Below are 22,697 nucleotides of genomic sequence, written 5' to 3' on the forward strand. Positions count from 1 at the left end.
GTTATTATGACAGTGAAAATTTAAAAGGAGACCTATCAGTTTCAGGGAAGAAGAAGAAGAAGAAGGAAAAAAAAAAAAAAAAAAAAAAAACGAGGAAATGAAAGTCAGGAAATGTAGGAACTTTAAAATTATTTTATTTTTAATTTTTATTTTATTATCATTTTTTAAGGTAATTAAAATACCAGAAAAGAAAGCTGCTCTGTCAAGCCCGGGTTGAGGTCAGGATTATTTGGGATTCACAGCAGAAGCTTCAGGTAAAATAACTTGCTGAATATTTTAGAACAATATATTCATGGTCAAAAGAGTATGTATGAAATGAGACTGCCAGTTCCCTCCACTGAGCAAGCATTTTAAGTAGGTTTTAGTTTATAATATCTTGTGGTTTTCCTCCATACTTTTGTGGTGGCTACTATTTCTTGTTACAGATGGTCTGATGTTACTACAGTGGAGTATCATGGGTTTCCAGAGCAATCACTGGTGGCCTGATTTCCCTTGTTAAAACTGATGATAGCATTCAGTGGATATATTGTTTGACTGAAGCTGAACAAAATCTCATATACGTTTTCCTTTGTCCCCAAAATGTTAATCTCTGATAGGGTATTGTCCTTAGGAAGTTACACTTTCTTAATTTGTTCAAATCAGTGTCTAAATACTGCTTAAAAGAAAAAAAAAAAAACAACTGAACAGGTCACTTTTGTCCTTCAATGACCTACTACTAATTGCAACCACTATTTATTGGTTGCAGAGAAAATTAAAACTTGAAAAGAACATTAAGATGAGGGTTATTACATTTTCTTTGTTGCCAGTAACCAAATTTAGACATATTTCTGTGGTGATGTGAAATTACAAATTAATTATTAAAAGTTTCTCCTGCAGTTTAACAGACGTCAAAGATCTAGACTGTATTCTATTATAGACAGCCAAGGGTCGCTATATTTCATGAAGTAACCATCATCCAAGCTATACAACTCAGCTGGTTTAATATATCTTAGCTAAATTTGTCCAAGCAATTTGTTTTGATATAACTTCTCAACGAGGTACTTGGAAAATCTGTATACTAATAGCCACAATACATAGTGAATTATCACTGAACAGATGTTACATTCAATCATGTTGGAGGGGAGAAAAACAAATTTAATTTCTTCAAGCAAAAAACAATTTCTCCACATATTACTATGCTTTTTTAGTAATATGTGCTATGCTAGATAGATATGCTATATCTATCTATAAGTGTAAATAATATATAAGTATAAATGTATTATATAAATGAAATATCTGTGTGTATTAATAAGAATTGGTGTGCATCTGAAGTTATTGTGCTGTAAAAATGAGTTTTGGTAACTCAGAAGATTACCAGAATAAGTAAACAAATCACAATAGTACTCAGCTGTAATCACAAATCATCTTAACTTTGTAGGTAAATGTAGCCATGGAGTTAAATTACAAACAGATTAAAGACTTTTTATTGTACAAAAAATGGTCACTTACTGTCCTTTGGAGAAATGAGCTTGGCGCTCTTTCGGGCTAGAGAATAATAGCCCAAAAGTTATTGGCTAGTATTTAGCCAATAACTAAGTATTGTAACAGCTTGTCAAGCTACTAAAATATGCGTGAGCTTGAGAGTAGCACCACCAATGTTTTGACCTAGGAAGAAAATATACATCAAATCTTGCTCAGCATTAGCAAAATTAGCATTGTAAATGTCCTAGAGGAATGCAGGAAACAAAATTCTTTCCTGTTTTGTATTTTGGCGGGAGGAAGCTAGCAGTTTCTGAAGCATCAAACAAAATGACTTGGTCATATACTAATCATCTGCAATGATGCTTGCTTTAATAGTTACTGCTGGTCTTGCATCTTCATTGCATATGCAAACCCACTGTAGTTGGAGCAGGAATGTCCCTTTTCAGACCGTTCATTTCAGGGCTCTTCTTGTTGGTCTCAAAGCTTTGACTGCTCACATAGTCTGTTGTGTGCTGTCCCTGAGGTTTCTGTGAACCTTACTTGTTTCCATCAGGCCTTTGCACAATGTGGATAGCTGTTGATTACCTTGGAGACTACTGCTGTCAGCTGGTAGAACAGGACATGAGGCTTATGCCTGCTAGCTGACATCCTTGTTCTGCTGCAGACTCTAACACTGGTCTTACGGGTTTGTTTAGTCCTTTAGAAATCCCCTCTGGCATTAATGTCTCATGCTGACAGACTGAATCTCTTCCTTTCCTAAATCTTCATCCTGTACGTCTGCCAACATGTCATGGTCACCATAGATCCTGACTTTATCAGTGCTCTACTTTTTAATGACATCAGCCAACCTCTCATTCCCACCCTTTTTTCTTGCACATCTTTTAGTCTGTGCTATTGTTCTCAATTTATAGCCTGTACACTTTTTGCCATTTGGCTTCCCATTTTTTTGTTTCACAATAGATTAGGTAACAGGTCAGTCAGAAAGAGGCTGGAAAGCTTGATGTGGGGGGTTCACAAAAGTAGTAGTAAAAGTAGTCGCTTGACCTAGCCAGTATTAAAGGGGGTTAGCATATTTGCTGTGTAACAATTACAAGCTTGCTTTCTTTGGAAAACCGAATGAAAATAAGACACTTCAGCTGAAAGTAAAGCATGATAGATTAGTACACTATAAATCCTAATCCTGCAATAAGATGATGACATTTATGAACAATGCTCTGAATATATGTATATAATATTTTAAGTGTTGGTCTTGTTTGACATTTTTGATCTAGCAATTTTATGGTTGAGAAGTTTACTCTGGCTATTTTCTGTTCTGATATAAAGAACTGCATTGTCTTTGCTCATAAACCAGAATGTCATTGAGTGAGTTTAAATGTGATTATTAAAAAAAAACACATATTTTGTGATTAGTTAAAATATTCAAGAAGAAACACATTATTTCTTTGGAATGCAAACAAAGTTTATCAAGGTTATCTAGCACAATAACATTTGGTATTTTCCAAGCCTCTCTCCATCATATTTGAGAAGCCCTGGCAGTCAGGTGAAGTCCCTGGTGACTGGAAAAAGGGAAACATCACTCCCGTTTTTAAAAAGGGTAGAAAGGAGGACCCAGGGTGCTACAGACCGGTGAGCCTCACCTCTGTGCCTGGCAAGATCATGAAAAAGATCTTCCTGGAAGCAACGTCGAGGAACATGCAAGACAAAGAGGTGATCCGAGACAGCCAACATGGCTTCACCGAGGGTAAATTGTGCATGACCAAGCTGGTGGCTTTCTACAATGGAGTGACTGCATCAGTTGACAAAGGAAGACTGACTGATGTCATCTACCTGGATTTCTACAAGGCCTTTGACACGGTCCCACATGAGATCCTGATCTCAAAATTGGAAAGAGATGGATTTGATGTGTGGACCATTCAGTGGATAAGGAGTTGGCTTGAAGGTCATGCCCAGAGAGTGGTGGTCAATGGCTCTATGTCCAAGTGGAGGCTGGTGATGAGTGGTATACCTTAGGGGTCTGTCCTTGAACTGGTGTTGTTTAATGTCTTCATCAATGACATAGACATTGGGGTCAGGAGTACTCTCAGCTGATTTGCAGATGACACCAAGCTGAGTGGTGCAGTTGATATGACAGAAGGAAGGGATGCCATCCAAAGGAACCTGGACAAGCTTGAGAAGTGGGCCCATGTGAACCTAATGAGGTTCAACAAGTCTATGTACAGGGTGCTGCACCTGAGCTGGGGCGATCACAGACATGAGTACAGGCTAGAAGAAGAACTCATTGAGAGCAGCCCTGCAGAGAAGGACTGAGGGGTTCTGGTAGATGAAAAGCTCAACATGAGTCAGGAGTGCACACTTGCAGGCTAGAAGGCCAGCTGCATCCTGGGTTGCATTAAAAGAGGAGTGGCTAGCAGGTCAAGGGAGATGATTGTCCCCATCTACTCTGCTCTTGTGAGGTGCTCCAGCCCTCTGATCATCTTCATGGCCCTCATCTGGATCTTCTCTAACAGATCCATATCCTTCTTGTGCTGGGGGCCCCAAACCTGGATGCAGTATTCCAGGTGGGGCCTCACAAGGGCAGAGCAGAGGGGCACAGTCCCCTCCCTTGCCCTGCTGGCTGCTCCTCTGCTGATGCAGCCCAGGATGCAGTTGGCTTTCTGGGATTCAAGTGTGCACTGCTGACTCATGTCAAGCTTTTTGTCCATCAGAACCCCCCAGGTCCTTTTCCATAGGGCTGCTCTTGATGAGTTTTTCTCCCATTCTGTTGTCATATCTGGGATTGCTCTGACCCAGGTGCAGCACCTTGCACTTGGCCTTGTTGGACCTCTGATTTGCATGGGCTCACTTCCCAAGCTTGTCCAAGTCCCTTTGGATGGCATCCCTTCCTTCTGTTGTATCAGCTGCACTGCTCGGCTTGGTGTCATCTGCAATCTTGCTGAGGGTGCACTCGATCCCACTGTCTTTGTTGATAAAGACATGAAACAGCAGCGGTCCCAAGATGGACCCTGAGGTACACCACTCATCACCAGCCTCCACTTGGACACAGAGCCATTGACCACCACCCTCTGGGTGCAGCCATCCAGCCAATTCCTTATCCACTGAATGGTCCACTCTTCAAATGTGCATCTCTCCAATTTGGAGTTCAGGATGTTGTGTGGGACTGTGTCAAAGGCCTTACGGAAGTCTGGGCAGATGACATTGGTCAGTCATGCCTTGTTGAGTAATCAATATCTCCCTTGTTGACTAATCAATTATCAATAGTGCAGCTATTGTAAAATGAAAAATATTTTCTTTTTTCTCAATAGTATTTGCACAACACGTACTTGTCATAAATAGACCAAAGACGCTAGACTAAAGAAGTCTGAAGAGTTAATGTGTGGTATGACTTTAACATTAGTGTGCAAATTGACCCAAGGACCCTCATTTGAACTAATGTGTATAAAAACTTAGTTTGTTTTGGTTATGCCAGAAGATTTATTTTGAGTAATTGTTTTTTGGTGTTGCATAAATATTCAATCATTCATATCTGGTGCAGAATGAAGCAAATAGTATTTTCATTGTTGAGTGAGAACAGAAGAGAGAAAAATAGGATGGATTCTTTATCAGTAAAAAACTCATTTTTTATTTTTCTAGCACAGCAGTTTCAGAGACTACAGTAGGAATAGCTGTCTGGGTATTCAGAATAGGTTTTATCTATGGGAATAAGATTTTCTTAGTTGCTTTTAGTTTTTAGGTTTGTTTTTTTTTTTTTATTTTATTTCATAAATGTTTGAAGGTATGTATTCTAGCCTTGGAGGACTGAGGCTGCACATAGTGATATCTTGGGGAAAGATATTGGCAAACACACAAAGGAAAGACGGGGTTTATCCAGAAAAAGGCCCTAACATAATTTATTTTTTGGAGCATTTGATAAATTCATGATGGTCCTTCATGAAAAGCCCTTAGAAAATAATGAAAGAAAGCAGCCAGGGTGAGAGTAACTTCTCTTTTACATTTTTCATCATGTATCAGTTATGTAACTGAATCTGAAAATGTGTTGAAGTATGATGTTATGAACGTAAAGCAGTGGAAAATCTGGCATTATTGCTTTCTAGTTACTGGAAACCGTGCTTATGTAGTGGCTCAGTTTAAACTGTTATTAACAGCATCAACAAAATGTGTTGTACTGAAACACAAGCAGAATAATTACTGTTTTCTTGTAAAAGTGATAAACATGGAAGCAACTTGTCAGCTTGGGAATTCAGCAGGAGGTGGGGATGTTTGGGCAAAGGGACTGTCTGTACTGTAACTCAGCAGACAAAGTGCATTTCAGAAGCAGTGTACCTACCAGAAAAGTGTTTGAGAATGTTAATGACTTTTAGTTGGTTTCATTGCATGGGATGTACTCTCTGGTCAGTGTGCAAGAGTAGGCGGGTTTCTGCTTCTACGCACACTTCTGTTCCTAAACGGATGTAGCAGCATCCTAGGTGGTCCAGCATTGTTTGGTTTGCATTGGTACTTTTATCTTCCTAGGAAGTAGAGAAGGTCAAACAGTTAATGAACTTACTTTAAGGAATATCAAGTCCTGTTCCAGCCAGATATTCAGCTCTGACAACATTGGGTTGCTGAGCCAAGGGACCATTTTGTTGTCATGTCCCTCCTGCTGAGAAACCCATTTTCTAGATAATAGTGACCGCGCAAGTGTAGAAGGGAGATGGGGGAAGGCTACCGCTTAGGAAGGTCTATCGCTGGAGCAGTGTTAAATAGCAGCATGTGGCAAGTAACTTCTGATGTATTACCAGATAGTCTGCGATATCTGTTAGTGTTGCAGCAAGCTGTTTTCAAGGAAACAGGAGTGGTATGACCTGTTTTTATAGCTGATACTTTTTTACTGCTGCAAACCACACATTAAAAACAAATCTACCTTTCCATTCTGCCAACACACAACAATTTGACAAGAGGAGACTTTTTGTTTTCAAAATAAACTACATAAAAATTTTGTTATAAATCAGAGATCTCAACCCTTCTTTGAAAGAACACTCAGAGAATAAATTTTCTAAGCTCCTGTAGTTAGTGGGAGGTTTAACCAGACTCTGGAAAAGGTAATGGGGGAGTGGTGTTGAGTTTTTTCTGGTTCACCCAAGTAAAGAGTACTTGTGGGTGGGGAAGTTCTTTCTCCTGAGCATCCTTGCTGCTGCTGCCTCTCTCCTCCATCTACTGTTACATGCTGTTTGTCCTTGAAGAACTCAGAATTCTAGCTAGGTGATGTTTTATTTTTTATTTTTTAATCTGAGTTTCACTTTGATATCTGATAGCATTCAAAGACCGACGTAAAAACTCAGCTTCAGCCACTGGGGCATGCCTGTTTTTGACAGAATTTACTGTCTGCACAGATTCCCTTGGAAGGTTTATTAGATCACAGCACATCTGGACAGAGTTCATAGCTGGTAATGAAAACAGGCAGGTTTGGCTTGGTTTCTTTTTTAACTGCCAAGATATTTCTCAGCTCCGTGAATCGTTCCTTACAGCAATTAGGCATAGTGCTCCCAAGCTTATGGCATAATGGAAATAGTAAGTTTTTGTTGATGATGCTTGTAAATATACTGTAGCAGGAAGCCTGTTCTGTAGAAAGCACCTGTAGCAATAGTGTAGAAAACTGTAGATACTTCATAAGCAAATAGCTACATATTGCATTTAGTAACTGCTGCGTTTTAAGCCACCAGCCACAGAATTCATCAGGTCTAGACACAGGCTTTGTATGCAACATCCTTCCCTGCTTTCACAAAAAGTAGAAATTCTCTGTATTTGTGAATAAATTATGAGCTAACCTCAAGTGAATTAACTAATTGTGAATTTCAAACCCAACCTTTCATTTAATTATTTCAGGATGTGACTTTGGCCTATTTGCAGTTGGAACTTGATCTGACAGAATGAAAACTACAAGTTTTAGAGCAGACTTCAGGTATTTTCTAACCTTAGTAACCTGATGCAAACAAATCACTGAACAGGAATGATACTGCCTTGACACCAATGCGAAAAGTATACAAACTAACAGGTTCTTGCACTTAATCTTGAAATTAACTTCAGTGATGAATTCAGTTAATATAATTATGATGATAGAGTCAATAATGCAGGAAATAATATGGATTATACTTAGATGTAACAATATTTTAATATTAAATGATATCAAAAATACATTAAATGTTAAATAATAAAAACTAAATGGCAGCATAAGATAATGCTAAATAAAACTGAAATAAATTTGACCCGGTGAGATTTTTAAATCAACTCATGAAAAATATGAATCACTTCATAAAATAAATAAAAAGAAAATTCCGCTCGTACTTGGCATTATCAAGCATGAGCTGAAATGAAGGCATAATACTGATGTCCATACTGATGATGTCCAGCATGAGACAGCTGACCTAGTGATTGCTACTTATCATTGCTACTGTTTATAGTGACAGTTTTTATAGCAGAGCCCGTGAACTTAAAAAAAAAAAAAAAAAAAAAAATTTACATGTTACTCATGTTACATTAGACACATTTTAAAATAATATTTTTACTGTTGATTTAACCTGATCCCACTCTAATATTTTCTATAAAATTCATATTTTCTATAAAATTAATCAAAAATGTTGTTAATTTTGGAAAATTACTGGTGTGTTTTTTGTTTATTTTCTCTTTTCTGGAGATTGAATGAATGAATCTCCTCTGCATTGGCTCTCCTGTTTGGGCTGATAACTGACTGGCCAGGTCACTAGGCCAAACATGAGTCTTCTGTACTCAGATTGGTGCCTCTTTAAAGGACTATTTTTGAGAGGTGATTTCATGTGGCTTTTGAAATTGTCATTTTAAAAAAGATCTAAATACCCTGATTCTTTTGAAAGTCTTTGTCCCCACTTAAACTGAGCTTTAAAAGATATTAAAATATACGCAACTTCATAATATTTGAAGTTTTTTTCAAAATAGTGAATTGAGTAATCATAAAAGATATTACTTGAAAGAAAATTCTGATGCTGCAAAATAACTAAGTGAAAAACTAATAAAATATTCAAAGTGAAAGAAAGGCAAACTACCACATGAGTTCTAGGTGTGTAACTTTTTAAATTTGTTGCTGTTAATAATAAATAAAATTTATTGATGTTTAATAATAATTAAAACCCCACAAAACAATCACTTGGGAAACTTATTAGTTGACTTTTATGTCAGTAGAGCCTGCAGTTCACTGAAGTTCTGGGCTTATTTTTACATGGCCTTTATGTCTTATTGTTATTCAGTTTTCAGTATTGTGAATTCAGAACTGAGATGGAATTTGCAGGTACTAGTTTTTCCATAAACAAATCAACGGGGTGCATCAATGAGAAAGGATGGACTACTATTTTTCTTGAAGGGAAACTTGATCAGGAGATGCTCTGGAGATATTCTGAAAAAATAATTCAGATTGCATCAATATCTGACTTCTGTACTATGATTCTGGGCATATAAACATTTTCTGTCCCATAGGTTGGTCATTTTCTTAATACAAAAACAAACAAAATTACCCAAATCCTTAAGTAAAACAACCTGCATTATATTCTCCCTGCATGACAGTAGCATGGAAGTCCTTTGCATTCACCATATAGCTTTTGGGAGGGGTGGATGTGATGACCTGAAGAATCCTTTGAAAAAGGGCATCTTGACAGTATTACAGGGACTGAAAATGTAAGAGGTGACACAGAGAAACTAAGCATAAGTAGAATACACTCTAATGAGACCCCCTTTTTTTGGGGGGCGAATGGGGGAAGATTTAATACTAACATACTTGTAAGATGTATTAAAAACATCTGCTTCTAAAAATCTACACTTCCAAATTTAGTCAGAACTTGAAGCACAAGGGGGTTTAAATATCTTTCATTCTTCACAAAAATTGAGAACAGAAGTCTAACACTGCTGTTAATTATTTTAATTCATTTGTAGTTTTAAAAGCAGAGTGAGAATTAACTTTCTGTCAAGAATTAGAATACAAAAATGTTTTGTCCAGTGGAAATAGCAGATTTAGATATTCAGATATTTTAACCTCCTCGATAAAAGTTGATGATAACATGTTAAAGTCTCACAAAACAATAATTTTGATTGAGGAAGACATCTGTAGAAAAATAATATGAACCACAGAACTAAAGTGTGTGTTTTGTTTTGTTTTGATTTCATTTAGCTACCCACATTTCTTCAAATAATTTTTCTTGAATGCTAATTTGTGCAAATATGAAACTAATTTATTTCTAGCTGAAGCAGATATAAAGTAAGATGGTAAATTTTGAAGATGGTAAAAAGAGTTCCTGAAAGCTTTTGCTCTGGCATTATACAGATTAGGTGCCATTCACTATGGCATTTTGACCTTTCACATCAGATTTTGAATGCAGCTCAGAAACTTTCTTTGGCCTCTTCATTTTAATGCAACCCAAATGCTTCCTGAGCAAGCCATTAGGCAGCAGCCAAATTTTGTTTTAATCAAACGGACTCATAGATGGGTTGTTTTCTGTCTGGCCAGGATTCTGATTTGCAAACATAAAAGGGGACTTAGAACTTCAGGATGCTGTTAGCAAAGTAGCACTGAAGCAAATAATTTGAGAAATCAGTTGGAGCCACTGTCTTAAAAAAAAAAAAAAAGTATACATCAGAGCAGTACAAACACTCTCATGTAACAATCAACACAAAATTAAATAAGAATGTCTAGCTGGAGGATGTCATAGCCTTTTCACTGGTTAATATGCGGTGACACAATCACAGTGCTGCAAGGTAAATGCAAAAAGCTGTGTGATTCTTGGCCTATAGAAGCTCTTGGTATACGGTGATCTGTGTTACAATTCACAAAATCTCTGCTTTTTAGCTTCAGACTGTAATGTGTATTTATTGACCATTCAGCAAATAAGCATACATTATTACTCTGAGCTATGTAGCCATACAGTAGAAGGGAGCCAACTTTGGTAACTATCTCTGCCTGTATGAAAATCTGAATTCTCAGTAGTTTTCTCTTTATTGAAAGTAGGTGGAACCATCACTCAATCTCAAAGGGTTGACCAGCTCAGCTGTAGGAAAGGGAAACAATGCTCTGTTCCTTGTTCAAGGTTCTTGCCATATCCAGGACTGAACTGGTAAACTTAATAAGCTGAAACAGGCTTAACATAGAAATACTTTTAAAATTGAAAATCCATTTAACAGAGACATCTGAAAATTAATACATTCTTATCACTGCTAACCAAGGACCTGAAATTACTAGCACTAACAGCCAACTGCTGGTTGGCTACCTTAGTGCTTATTTACACTACCTTAGTGCTTATTTTAAAGACAAACCGCAAAAGAAATGTTTTGCTGAATTAAAACCCTTGTTTCTATTATGTCCGTACATATCAGGGGTAATAATAAAAGGTCTTCGACCTTGGACAAGATGCAATATTCTATAAATGCCCTATTTAAGAATTTTTACTTTCTGTTGGAACAAAAGTAACATCTGGGATTTCTTCAAGCTGAAGGCAAAGGCAGCAAAACATGCAACATCTGTTGTAAACGACTAAGTTGGGAGTATATATAATATGGAAGTGCAGGAACTGAGCACTTAATATAGTCAAAGAACCTGTGTACTTTTCACATACTTAACTTTACTAAAAGGAGTCTTAACTATAATGAAGTATTTTTTTTCCAGTAATAGAAATTAACGTATCTATAAATCATATACGTAATATTTTCATTCCTGCCTTCCTTGTGAAGAAAGAAACTCTCATATGTTACTCTCATACATTATTAACACAAGATGTGCAATGTGAACACAGCTTGTTCTACTCCCACTGAAAACTTACATTTTAGACTAAAAACTTTAGATTTCCCTGGCTTTCAAATATCTCTTTCCTTCAATTTAACATTGCACTACTGCCAATGCACCTGAATTCTTGGTTAAGGCAACCTGAGACAAATAATTTACTTTCATAGCATCAATTTTACCAACTGCTTCTTATATTAAAAAGCACTTATATTATAAAAATTATATTAAAAAGCACTAACAGTATGCATTTCTAATCTAGGGACAGACTCCAATCTTAACCGAACAGACCCGTATCTAATTTTCCATTGCACTACCACTTACATCCAATATAGACTTAAGTTGATACGACTAGTTCTGTTAAGTTTTGGGCTTGTGTTTTGGGTGTTATATGACATATTTTTTGTCCCGGTGCTCAGTGACACTTGCAGAATGGAGGAAAAATAAATCCTTGAACAGGCTGGAGGCACAATGGCAATGCTTTATGGTGAGCACCTATAGAATTTACTTTTACGTGGCTCCTGGTCTGTGAATTTGGAGGTAATAATATGTAAGTTTTTTTGACAGTATGCTGCAAAGTTATTTTAGTGGGGAAGGCAAGAGACAAGTTCTTGACAAATACTTTGAGATTTTGATCCATGAAAGGATCTAGTTGCTGCACAGTGGCAACACCTGTATCTGTCAAGGTCACCACATGACCTCTTCGTCACGCAGTCCTCAAAGGAGAACTGTCTGCAGATTTTCAGTATGGCTTAGGGCAGTATTATCAATGACTGCCTTTTGGATTTGAAAAAAATAAAAAAAATCTTCTCTCTTCAAAGAAGACAGATCCCCAGAGCAACCTCATTCTGAAGCACTGTAGTGTTAGCAAAGAACTGAGAACATTATTACATTTTTGGGAAAGACAAATGCAGTAGAGTCACAAAGCCTCTAGCCACAAAGTCTTGTGATAAAGAGCTGTATCATCTTAGCCTCAGCTACTATAATTGCAGTGGTAACTGTTGTTGTTTCTTTTGACTTCAATTTTGCTAACTTTATTTGATATTAGAGTATTTTGAGATTTTTCTGTGAGCTGCTTCTACCCATTTGACTAAGCATTACATTAATCTCAGCTGAGCCTCATCCAAGTGATATGTTTTTTATTGCTTCCAGGTTAGCCTGAGTTAGCATTATGAACTATAATTATAGCAGCATCCAAAACTGCTATCTCTGTCTAACCCTGGAGACCAGTTAAGCTTGACAGAAACTTCAACTGACTTAAAAAGCAACTGTAAATTCCTCTTACAGCCAGTAAAGAGCCCTTAACATCTAGTAATAAATTAGCAATTTGCAAGCATCAGTGTTCTCTATTGTCTTCTTACAAATAATAAATCTTTGGAAATAACTGTTTCTGAGTAAAAAAAAAGTTCCAGATAGCTGCTCAGGAGTATATTGTATCAGCGTAGGCCTCATCTACATCTCACTACAGGTAAGAAGAGAAGTGTTTACCCTGTGCCTGGCTGAGGGTCTGGTGTCTTCTATGACTATATAGCGGAGTATAGCAAATGTGATAGAGCAGTAAAATCTACAGTTTGACATTGTGTTGAGTGAAAGCTCTTGTAGTTCTGAAAAAATATATACATTTATTTTATGATATTTAGGTGGAATTGTGGCTGGAATGAAGTCAATCAGGCTTTTGGCACAAGTAGGAACAGTTAATATGGAGGTCAAATAGCATTTTACTATGGATTACTATAGATTATGCATCTTTCTATCAGTCATTGTTTAAGGTGTCTAAAACCATTTCAAATTGCAAACAGCTAATCAGGTTCCATGCTCTGACACTCATCATCAGACGAGAAAAGACTACCTTTAAAATTTAGCTCCTGATTTTTTTTTATTTTTATTTTTTTCTCCCAACAGCCATTTGGATTAAGATTTGATTCAAATGAAGTTTATTAAGAATATTAGAACATCCTGAGCTGGAAGGGACCTACAGGGATCATAGAATCCAGCTCCTGGCTCTACACAGGACTCACAGGCCTGCCTAAAAATTAACTACTAGAAAATTCATTTCAGGCAAGTTCAGGGTATGGACAGGTTCTTAAGTGATGCAGTGGTCAAAAAAATAATAAAAAAAATCCAAGTATTTATCTGAAGCATATTCTGTATCTCCTAAATAGTTCAAAGGTTGTGATTATGGACACCTCTGCAGATTAAATTGTTGTGCTCCGCAATATGCAATTTTCTCTTCTTAATTTATTCTCAATAACGGGTGAAGAAGCTGATAACAAAATGCAGAATGATACTCTCAAAAAGAGTTGATACTCTCATAAACAGTATACTTGTAAATTCCAGGGTTAATGAAGACCTATTGTTCACAAATACAACGCATGCTTTTACCCTCTGGTACATATTATTCTACCTGCCTTGACTCCATCAGTAAAGACCTCCTTTTCTCAATGGGACAAGTACAGGATATGACTAGTAAGGAGACCTTAATCAAAACCAGGAAGAACCCTGATAATGCAGTTTAACTAGACTCTTCTAGTCATCAGAAAATGGTGACTAAAACAATATTCAGAAAAAGTTGAACTTAACTTTTCTAAATCGATGTCTAGCATTCGTCTTCTTAAAGAATTCTTCCTGAAGAAAACAAAAAATCTTTTTTTCTTCCTTTTCTTGTTTTACAGATATTGGAACTAATTAATTCAGGGCATAGTTTTACTGATGCTTTACAATCCAGGATGAGTTGCAAACTAGCAAGGCATTAGTCCTTTGTGTCAGGTGAAATTACAAATTTTTAACCTTTTTTTTTAATATATATATTGCTTATACCAAAGGTCTACTGTTCCCCGATGTCCTCATCTGCAAAGATTTCCTGCATTTAATAAATCAAAATAATTCCATATTTCATTCTAACATTTACCTTGCTACCCTGCCCTAGAAAAGGCCGTAACTATTACAGATAGTAAGGAGAAATGAGCCATTTTTTTCTCATTCTTCCTCCTGTCCTGAAACCAAGAGAATTGTGTCTCAGAATATCAAATGAATCCTTCTCACTGCATGATGTGTTGCCTATAACTTGCCCTGTAAACACTAGGATGTTAAGAAGTTCCAACATAAGCCTTCGGTACAAGTTATACTCAAAATGACTGTGCAAAATTTCTTCTTCTCTCATATATTTACTTTTCCATGGCTCAATACTTCCAGTAGTATAATGCTACACAGAGTCAGACATCTGGGAAATAATTTGTGACAAGCGTTTTAAGATTCTCTTTTCACTGTAGTCAAGCAGTGTAGGATCAGTTTCAGCTTTCTTGTGGATGGGATAGGAATAGAGGATGAGATGGAGCAGGAACTATTAGAAATAATCTGAATCATCTGAATAATATTTTTCATGTCTTTGCTTTAAATCTCATGTTAAAATAACACTCTTATGATTTTAAGTTTCTGGAAAGCTTTCTCCCACTCATGAGAATATGCCCATTTGGCTTTCTTTGCCTGAATCATAACACCCAAATAGATGCTACCCATTTCTGAAAAGGTGCAATAAAAATTTGTAAACATCTGTTGTCCTCCCACCATGCCCATCATTATCAGGCGTCTGAAATCTGTGCCAGCAAAGTAGGAATCTGTACCTACTGTTACACATTCATTCAGATACTCATAGATTTGTCTGGGTAAATGTGATATATGCTTGTTTGCTGTGAAGTTCTTTCATCATTGATTTTCTTTGTTGTCCAGCAGATAAAAAATTATGTATAATCTGGTACTCCTGGCAATGTCTCATTATGCCTTTGTATCTTCATTTGCTTTTCCAGACAATCTTCCTCTTTTAGCTGTAGAAGACAACGTCCACACACCACATCTGTCACATAACTGATAACTGTGCATTTTAGTAAGTAGCTATCACAGAACTTGAATGTTATATATTGTCTTTTAAAACAGTAAGATATTGCTGGGTTTGGGTGTAATGGGGTGAGAGTTTACAACAACTTTTCTTTTCTGGTCTTTGAGCCAAGTTCCGTTTTGACTGAGTCACAGAATATAAATCTACAGGTATTGGCCTGATGTCAGTAACAGCTGATTCTTCACAGCTGTAAGGAAAGTATTTTAGTAAGAGGAGTTTCTTCAGTACTTTACCTTTTTTATGTAATAATACTTAAAAGGAATAATTTTCTGATTAAAAATAAAATGATAAAAAGCAAAGCAGCAAGATGTCTAGGTACTTTTCAGTAATTGTGCATAGAAATGAAATTTAGTTGAAGCATCTGCAGTATCACATCACTTGCTCTGCAGGAATCTCGTTGAAGATAATTAATTGTTAATTAGTTATGTGCCAGCAGACAGCTGAAGAAAGGATTGTTTGCTGAGTTAGTTGGAATTGTCGCACGTAATTTGTGATAGAGCAGTTAAAGCAACAGTGTCTATATAAATATGTTAGGCCTGCAATAAGAACTTAGCATACAATAATTTCTCTAAAACTCTAGATATTTCAGTACTTAAACACTTAGTGCTAACATGTAAATAAATAGTGAATATTATAGGATGTATTTCATAAGACCTGATCAAAATTTTTCACTCAACTGCTTTGTTTTTCTAACATGCGGCTTTAAACATAAAGATGTTTCCTTTGATATAGGAAACATTTTGAAAATAAGGGACCTCTTTTTTAAAATTTGGAAGAAATTTATTGATGTTACACTTTTTAAAGATAGAAAGTACCAAAAATAAAATGTGATTGAGTTGAATAGAATTTTTGAGGTAACTTGTCATATGTATTTCTTAATATTTTGCATAACAGAGAACAGTAAATTAATTAAGGGTTGACTTGTCTTCTGGAGCCTTTTTCCTATTTCAGATCTGAAACCGAACCAAACAACTCCCTCATTCACATTTTATGACTGCATTTCTTATGTTAACTTGCAGTTGTCTGTTCTGATTTATTTCAAAATAAATCAGCTGGCTACTGACTGGCAGGTTGTGCTATTACTGACTAATAACTACAGCTGGCAGGTTGTGCTAAGTGCTGCTGCCAGCTTTCACTCCGCATTAGTATTGCATAGGTTACTGCTTTTGTGAGGGATGCTTCAGGTGCTTTCCTGAACAATTAAAAGTTCACGTTCAAGATTGAATGTTCGTCCTTTGCTTCTGGGTAGGAAAGTTATATTGATGAGCATATTAAGCTGTTGAATTAAAAGAGGGGAATTTCACTTTCATCAAGAAATATTTCTGTTGCAAGACATGTAGATTTAAATATAAATATGCAGTTATATATGATTGCAAAATATTTATACTTCTCTTTTTATTGACTTTAACTGTTGATAATTTTCATTTGTAAGCTGGAAAATATTTTTTGAATTACTCTTCCTTAGACTCAGTCTAAGGCCTGAAAGCCAAGTTAAACTTTGTGAAATTCTAGGATTAACACGAAGCCTGCCCGGAATGGGCTGTTCATGCAAAAGTAATACAATGGGACCACTACCCATGTGTTGGGAGATGGTGTTTTCCTATTGGACTCAGAGTGAACACCTGAGGTGTACAATTGTTAAGTTCCCTGAACTTGGGAAATCCTAACAGTCTGTCCACATAAATATGCAACATACTCTGCACAAAGCAACTCCTTAATCTTATTTTTTTTTTTCTACAGCAATTAAAAATGTCTGGGATAAAGGATTTTGGATGATTGCAGAGAATATGTATGATCTGGATTCAGTTCTGCCTTTATTTTAATACTCATTGAGTACCTGTTATAATACAAATTCTGAAAGCTTAATTTAGTTGAAGATATATCCAGAGATTCTGAGCACCATCTTTCCTCAAAGTTCATTCCTTTTCTAGGTTGTATCATCCCTCAGGAAGCATGAGTTTGCAGTCTTCGTAGAGCTATGCCAAGTTCAGTTTCTGATCTGGAAGAATGAGTGGATGGTTCCTGCTCTTGGTAAGGTACTAGTGGTGTTATGTTTTAAAATATCTAATTCTTCTAAAGTCGCTGTTTGGCATTGCTTTTATTTGGTATCACTTTGTCTCATTAAAATATCATTCCATAGGGATCATCTCTTTCAGTGCTGTCATTTATATGGATAGCTATTTTCTTCTCTGCACACAAACCAGTACCTTTTATTCTTATCTCTGTCTTGTGGACATCTTTGCCTGCAAACACTAGCTGAACTACTGGAGGGTGGTCACTTTGTCAATGTGTAGAAATATATTTCACTTTGACTTAATCAGAAGCACAGTGCCTCAAGGTTTATAGCCAGAGACATGAGGATACTCTTTTCATAAAACTAACTTATTTGCTTACTGTTCTTATTGTGTCTGAAGTAGCAGCAGAAATAAAAAGATGCTTTTGTTGGCTAAGTCATCAGACATGGCTGACACAACATAGAAAGTGTCTGCTCAATTTGAATAGATGAATGCTAACTCTTGGAAGTTGTGTATGAGCCTCACTATTGAAGGTTCCCTCCAAGTGCTGTCTGCCAGTAAAGCTCATATTTAGGAAGCTCAAGGTAATACAAACCACATTAGCAGAAGGAGGTCTACATAAAATGCACTGGGAAGGGTACTTACCTCTGTGAGGCAACATGGGGCACCCACAATGTCTGCCACCTTTTTAGTTAGACATTAGATCACTTTAGTCATATAGTTAAAATAAAAGCAGGAGCTGATTAACTGTCATAAAAGGCTGTCTGGCTGTCTAACAGTTTACACTGGTACTGAGGAATGCTGCAGGGGAGCTGGAGCTAGCTCTTTCACAGCAAAATGTCTCAGAGATGGTCCAAAGATGAAGACACAAGTTAGTGCATCTGTAACGGAAAAGCCCTATTGTGGAAATAATCACCCAATCCTGTGTGGAAGATGTGACGGCCTGAAAGATAAAATGCATGTAACAAAAAGAAAAGATGGATCTCAGACTGACAGCAAGGACAAGAGAAGGCCCTAAAGGGCAACATCAATAGATGAAATAGTGGATTTCACAGTTCTCTTGAACATTAAGTTCAGCATCTGAACCATTGTGAGGCATGGGCAATAAATATGAGAGAGAGGCCTACAGTGATAGCTGTTAAGCCTTTATAAATAGAAGCCCAACAGTCAGTTGTTGCTTAACTTGAAGTTGTAATCTACAACAAATAAATCTTTTTTTTTTCCCTCTTTGCAGAAAACGGATTAGGTACAAACCAGACAGCCTATTGCTGTTTGACTTAAGTCCAGTCCGTAATAGCCTAGCTAAAAGTTCACAAATTGTTTCATGAGCTTAAGCTTTTGATCCAAAATATTGCCAGATCTGTATCACTAATGTAATTCTTATTGCATTTCTTCTCTTTTTTGTAGCTGTTTACCCATGAAGAGCCTAACCTTGTGAAATCTTTACATAAGGCTTGTGCAGATTTTTGCTTACATCAAATCTAAACTGAAACTTAAACCTGGATGGAATTGTTTCCCCCCACCCTTCACAGTTTCAGTTATATTGGCACAGGGTTCTATGTTACTGGAACAACATAGAAACCAACAGAACTACTGTGGTTTAGTAAGAAGCAGAAATGGAGACAAGCCTTTTCATTTTCAAAGCTATATAACATGGCTTTTGATCACATTAAATACTTGCATCGAAGTTCCATTGATCTCACTATTAAAAACTCGACTATATTCCTAGTAGCTTTAATAAGATTTTTTTTATAGTTATTTATTGCCTCATGTATTTGTTTTATTCCAAAAAATGCAAAAATGTAAGGGCACTTATGTGGGCCAAAATATTTTAGTAGCATAGCAGAGACTTCACTCTTGTTCAAATGTATTGCTACAGGAACTGAAGCATCCTACCAAGGATCAAAAGTGCAGGATGAACAAGGCATCCAGATATCCCAGAAAAGTCCAAAGTATAAGGGAAGGAAAACGTGTAATTGTCTCATGCAGTTTTCTTCAATGTGTCTTCTGAATTTTATAGGGGGTGGGCACAGAGGTGGGAATAAAGCAGGAGATAAACATCCATGTGTTGGTATGTCTTAACTCTGTGGGTTTGTGTCTTGAAAATATAGACCAAGGAGAAGTCACAGAACAATATAAATGGACAAACAGACTGAATATGAGTTCTGGATTTAACCAAAGATGCTTGGTATGTATTCCTTGGTGCATCTGTACACTGCCATGTGTTTCAGAACCCTGACAGAATCCTATGGGAACATGGCTTTTTCTTTGTGTTTCTTTTCTCTGTCTTGTCTCAATATATTAATTTCTTGTCTTCATTAATTTTAGTTTATACATCTAAATATAATCAGTCATAGAATGTTTGGGACTTCACAGCACCTTTCTTTGGCTAGCAGAAACATCTGGCTTTTGCTTCCACTGTTTACTTTCTGCATAGAGCTTTAATGGTTTCATTGGGAGTGTGGAGATTAAATCCAAATAAAGCAGAACTTGAATTACTTTGTTAGGTCACATCATTTTAATGTGGGACTCAAGAGGAATGGCCAGGAAATTTACTTCTGGTGAGTGGGTTGGAAGTAACAACAACTTAAAATGCTTCTGCAGATCAGGAATGGAGCAGACAATGCAGAAAAAATCTAGTTGGACATAACTGGATTACTTGAGATGTGTGGTGCAGCTAGGCCTTCTACTAGTTTATTAGTTAATGTTTTAGTATTGGATATTGGCTTTAGGAGGAACAGCCTGCTGAGGTTGGTAACTATCAGTCTCTTGTCTTACAGTACAGCATGTTGCAAGTCTTGGTGTCATCCCAATCACTGCATTCAGCTCTGATTGCATGTCGTGCAGATTTCCCTACAGACTGACAGAAGCAGGAGTAAATTCATGATACTAGGTTAGTGCATGAACTGAGATGTAATCCAGGGATTTATTGTGTTTTCATTGGAATAGAGGAAGCTCTACCAGATTAAAAAAAATAATAATAATGGGGGGGGGGGGGGGGGGGGGGGGGGGGGGGGTTAATGAAACTGTTAATTGTTTTAAAATTTGGGAAGTTTTATGTTGCAAACACTGCTTCATTTCAGAAAAGCATTCACAAGACTAGCAATTATTTCCATAAGCCTTTCAATTGGTAGGAGGCTGAATGGGAATCACTGCAAGAATACAGTAGTGAATAAAATACTTGTCACCACATATTTATCATTTCAAATACTAAACAAATCAGCAGTGATCAAACACCTTTTGTATCTGCCAGTCATCATATAGACTGTTCTTTGGAGCAGGCCCCTTCAATGTGATGTCGTTTGTCTGTTTGTATCAGAAAGCTATTCATGTTGTGACTAACTCTACCTGGAATTCTTTCCAGCATCAACAGCGTGACACTGTTCTGACACATTTAGAATAGACAATATGCTAGGCACATAATATACTAGTACAAACTTCTCCATTGACCTGATGATGCAGAATTTATTCTAGGTGTAAATAGAAGACTGGGCCCTCACTTGCATGATGTCATTAGCCAAGTGTTTACTGTCCCTTAGCTTCTATCCATTTTTAGAATTACTCTTAGTAATGAGATGAGAACTCAGTTTTACCTTTGATGTTTGTGTGTCCTGTTGAGCCTGCTCAGCCTGGCTGGAATACAGGACAGAAAAAAAAATAATAAAACAAAGCAATGCCTGTTTTGGTCCCTGCTGGAAAATAGATGAAGGAGGGAAGAAGGGTAAGAATTGAGTTTGATTTGTACAAAGCCAGGTTGGGGAAAAAATAGATATATTCCATCCTTAGTTAATGGATACCAGCTGCATTAAGAACAAAATAAAAATAATAAATAATTAAAAAAACCACACCCAGCCCCCCCCCCCAAAAAAAAAAAAACAAAAAACAAAAAACAAATCCAGCTCAGCTAACAATATCTCTGCAGGATAGTTCTTATTCAAAATCAAACAAAAAAGTTGCTAACAACAAGAAAAAAATCATAAATCTGCAGTTTTAGCCATAGTGTTTTACCATAGTTCTACCATTGGTAGTTTTTCATTTCATGATGCAGGTTTGACTACTACTCTCCATATGAATATCAACAAAAGAAAGGACCTCATCCTACACCTGTTAGAGGTGTTTGTGTAGGTGAGGACCTCATCCTACACCTGTTAGAGGTGTTTGTGTAGGTGACAGAATGTAGAGTGAGGCCCCAACAACCAGTCTTCAGGCATGTATAATTTAAAAGACAAACTCTAAAAACTTTAACCACGGTAGGAGTTTCAATGTGGATATACACTTTGGTGCATATGTAAGTGGGGTATGATCAGGCTCTAAGTTCCAAAGTCAGATGAAGCTGATATAAAATCTATCCATGGGCCTTTTTCCGCTGTCTTCAGCAAGCACTGGATGACAGTTTTCCTAGCAGGGTGGGAAGTCTGTGGAATTGAAGGGCAACAGGAGGAGAATTTGCACGGCAGAGCATGCTGCCTCTGGGAGAGCATCCTCCAGAGTGCTTCATTGTAACCTGGGATGTGGGAGACAGTGCTCCCAAGTGCGTCTCCTGGTGCTGCAGAGCAAAATACTGGTGATCGTAGCTGCAATAGAGAGTATGGACCAGAGGGCAGGATTTAAGCTAAAACATGAGCTGGGTCTTGCCGTTTGCTAAGGAGAAGCTGCAGAGATGGATAATGGAAAAGGTATTTTTAAAAAGTTGGGGGGGGGGGGGAGGGATAAAATGGGGGAAAAAAGGTATCTATTTGAAATATTTAATTCAACCTGACACAAAGGAGTTTGCTTTTTCTTATAGATGCTTCTATTTAACACTTATTCAACTCTAATTTTAAGCAAAGCACTGGTTAGAAATGCCCACGTAGGCTGTTTCTGCATTTTCCCAGTGTAACTCGAAAGCACCCACATTGTTTCCACACTTTCCAAACGTCCCCCCCACATTTTTTTTATCCCATTTTTGTCCCGCCTTTACCTCCTCCCCAGCTGGATCGATCAGCTGGGGGTCAGGGGTCGGCGGGTCCCCTTTCCACTTGCCGCAACTGAGAAAAAAGAAGCAAAGGCGAAGCCCCCCCGGGGGGCCGGGCCGGGGGGCAGCAGGTGCGCCCGGGCCGCCCGGGGAGGGGCTGGGGATGCTCGGGCGGTGATGCTGGGAGGAGGAGGAGGAGGAGGAGGAGGGAGAAGAGAAAGAGAAGGGGGGAGCTGGTGGGACAGCCTGAGGTGGGCGGAGGGGGGAGGCGGGTGTTATACCATCGCTCCGGGGAAGGCTGAGCATTTGCAAATTCCGGCTGCGGAGCGCGGGCAGCGGGGAACATCCTCTCGCCGCCGGCCGGCCGGGCGGCAGCCGCAGCGCAGGACGAGGCTTCCCGGTCCCTCGCTCGCCGAACGCTGCCCGCGTTATCCCCGCCTCCCCCTGCCCGCCTCTGCCGCTAGGTGCTGGCGGCCGCCGTGCCCCGTGCCTCCCGTGCGACCGAGCGGAGAGCGGCAGCCCGCGGAGGTCCGCTGGGAGCAGAGCATTCGGCTAGAGAGCTTGTCCCTCTCCCAGCCGCGCAGGCATAAGCAGAGCCCTGGG

General features: G+C 37.9%; 1 protein-coding gene across 1 annotated transcript in view; it reads left to right on the plus strand.

The window, feature by feature from the left end:
- The first annotated feature begins 22,329 nt into the window (after positions 1-22,329).
- The window catches only part of SLC6A11 (solute carrier family 6 member 11), a 93,858-nt gene continuing 93,490 nt past the window's right edge, over positions 22,330-22,697 (plus strand). The window contains exon 1 of the mRNA XM_013187775.3: positions 22,330-22,696. The gene's annotated coding sequence lies outside the window, so the exon portion shown is untranslated. The remainder of the gene's footprint in view (position 22,697) is intronic.

The sequence above is a fragment of the Anser cygnoides genome, chromosome 10, assembly GCF_040182565.1.
Source record: "Anser cygnoides isolate HZ-2024a breed goose chromosome 10, Taihu_goose_T2T_genome, whole genome shotgun sequence".
In the NCBI taxonomy this organism is placed as follows: Eukaryota; Metazoa; Chordata; class Aves; order Anseriformes; family Anatidae; genus Anser; species Anser cygnoides.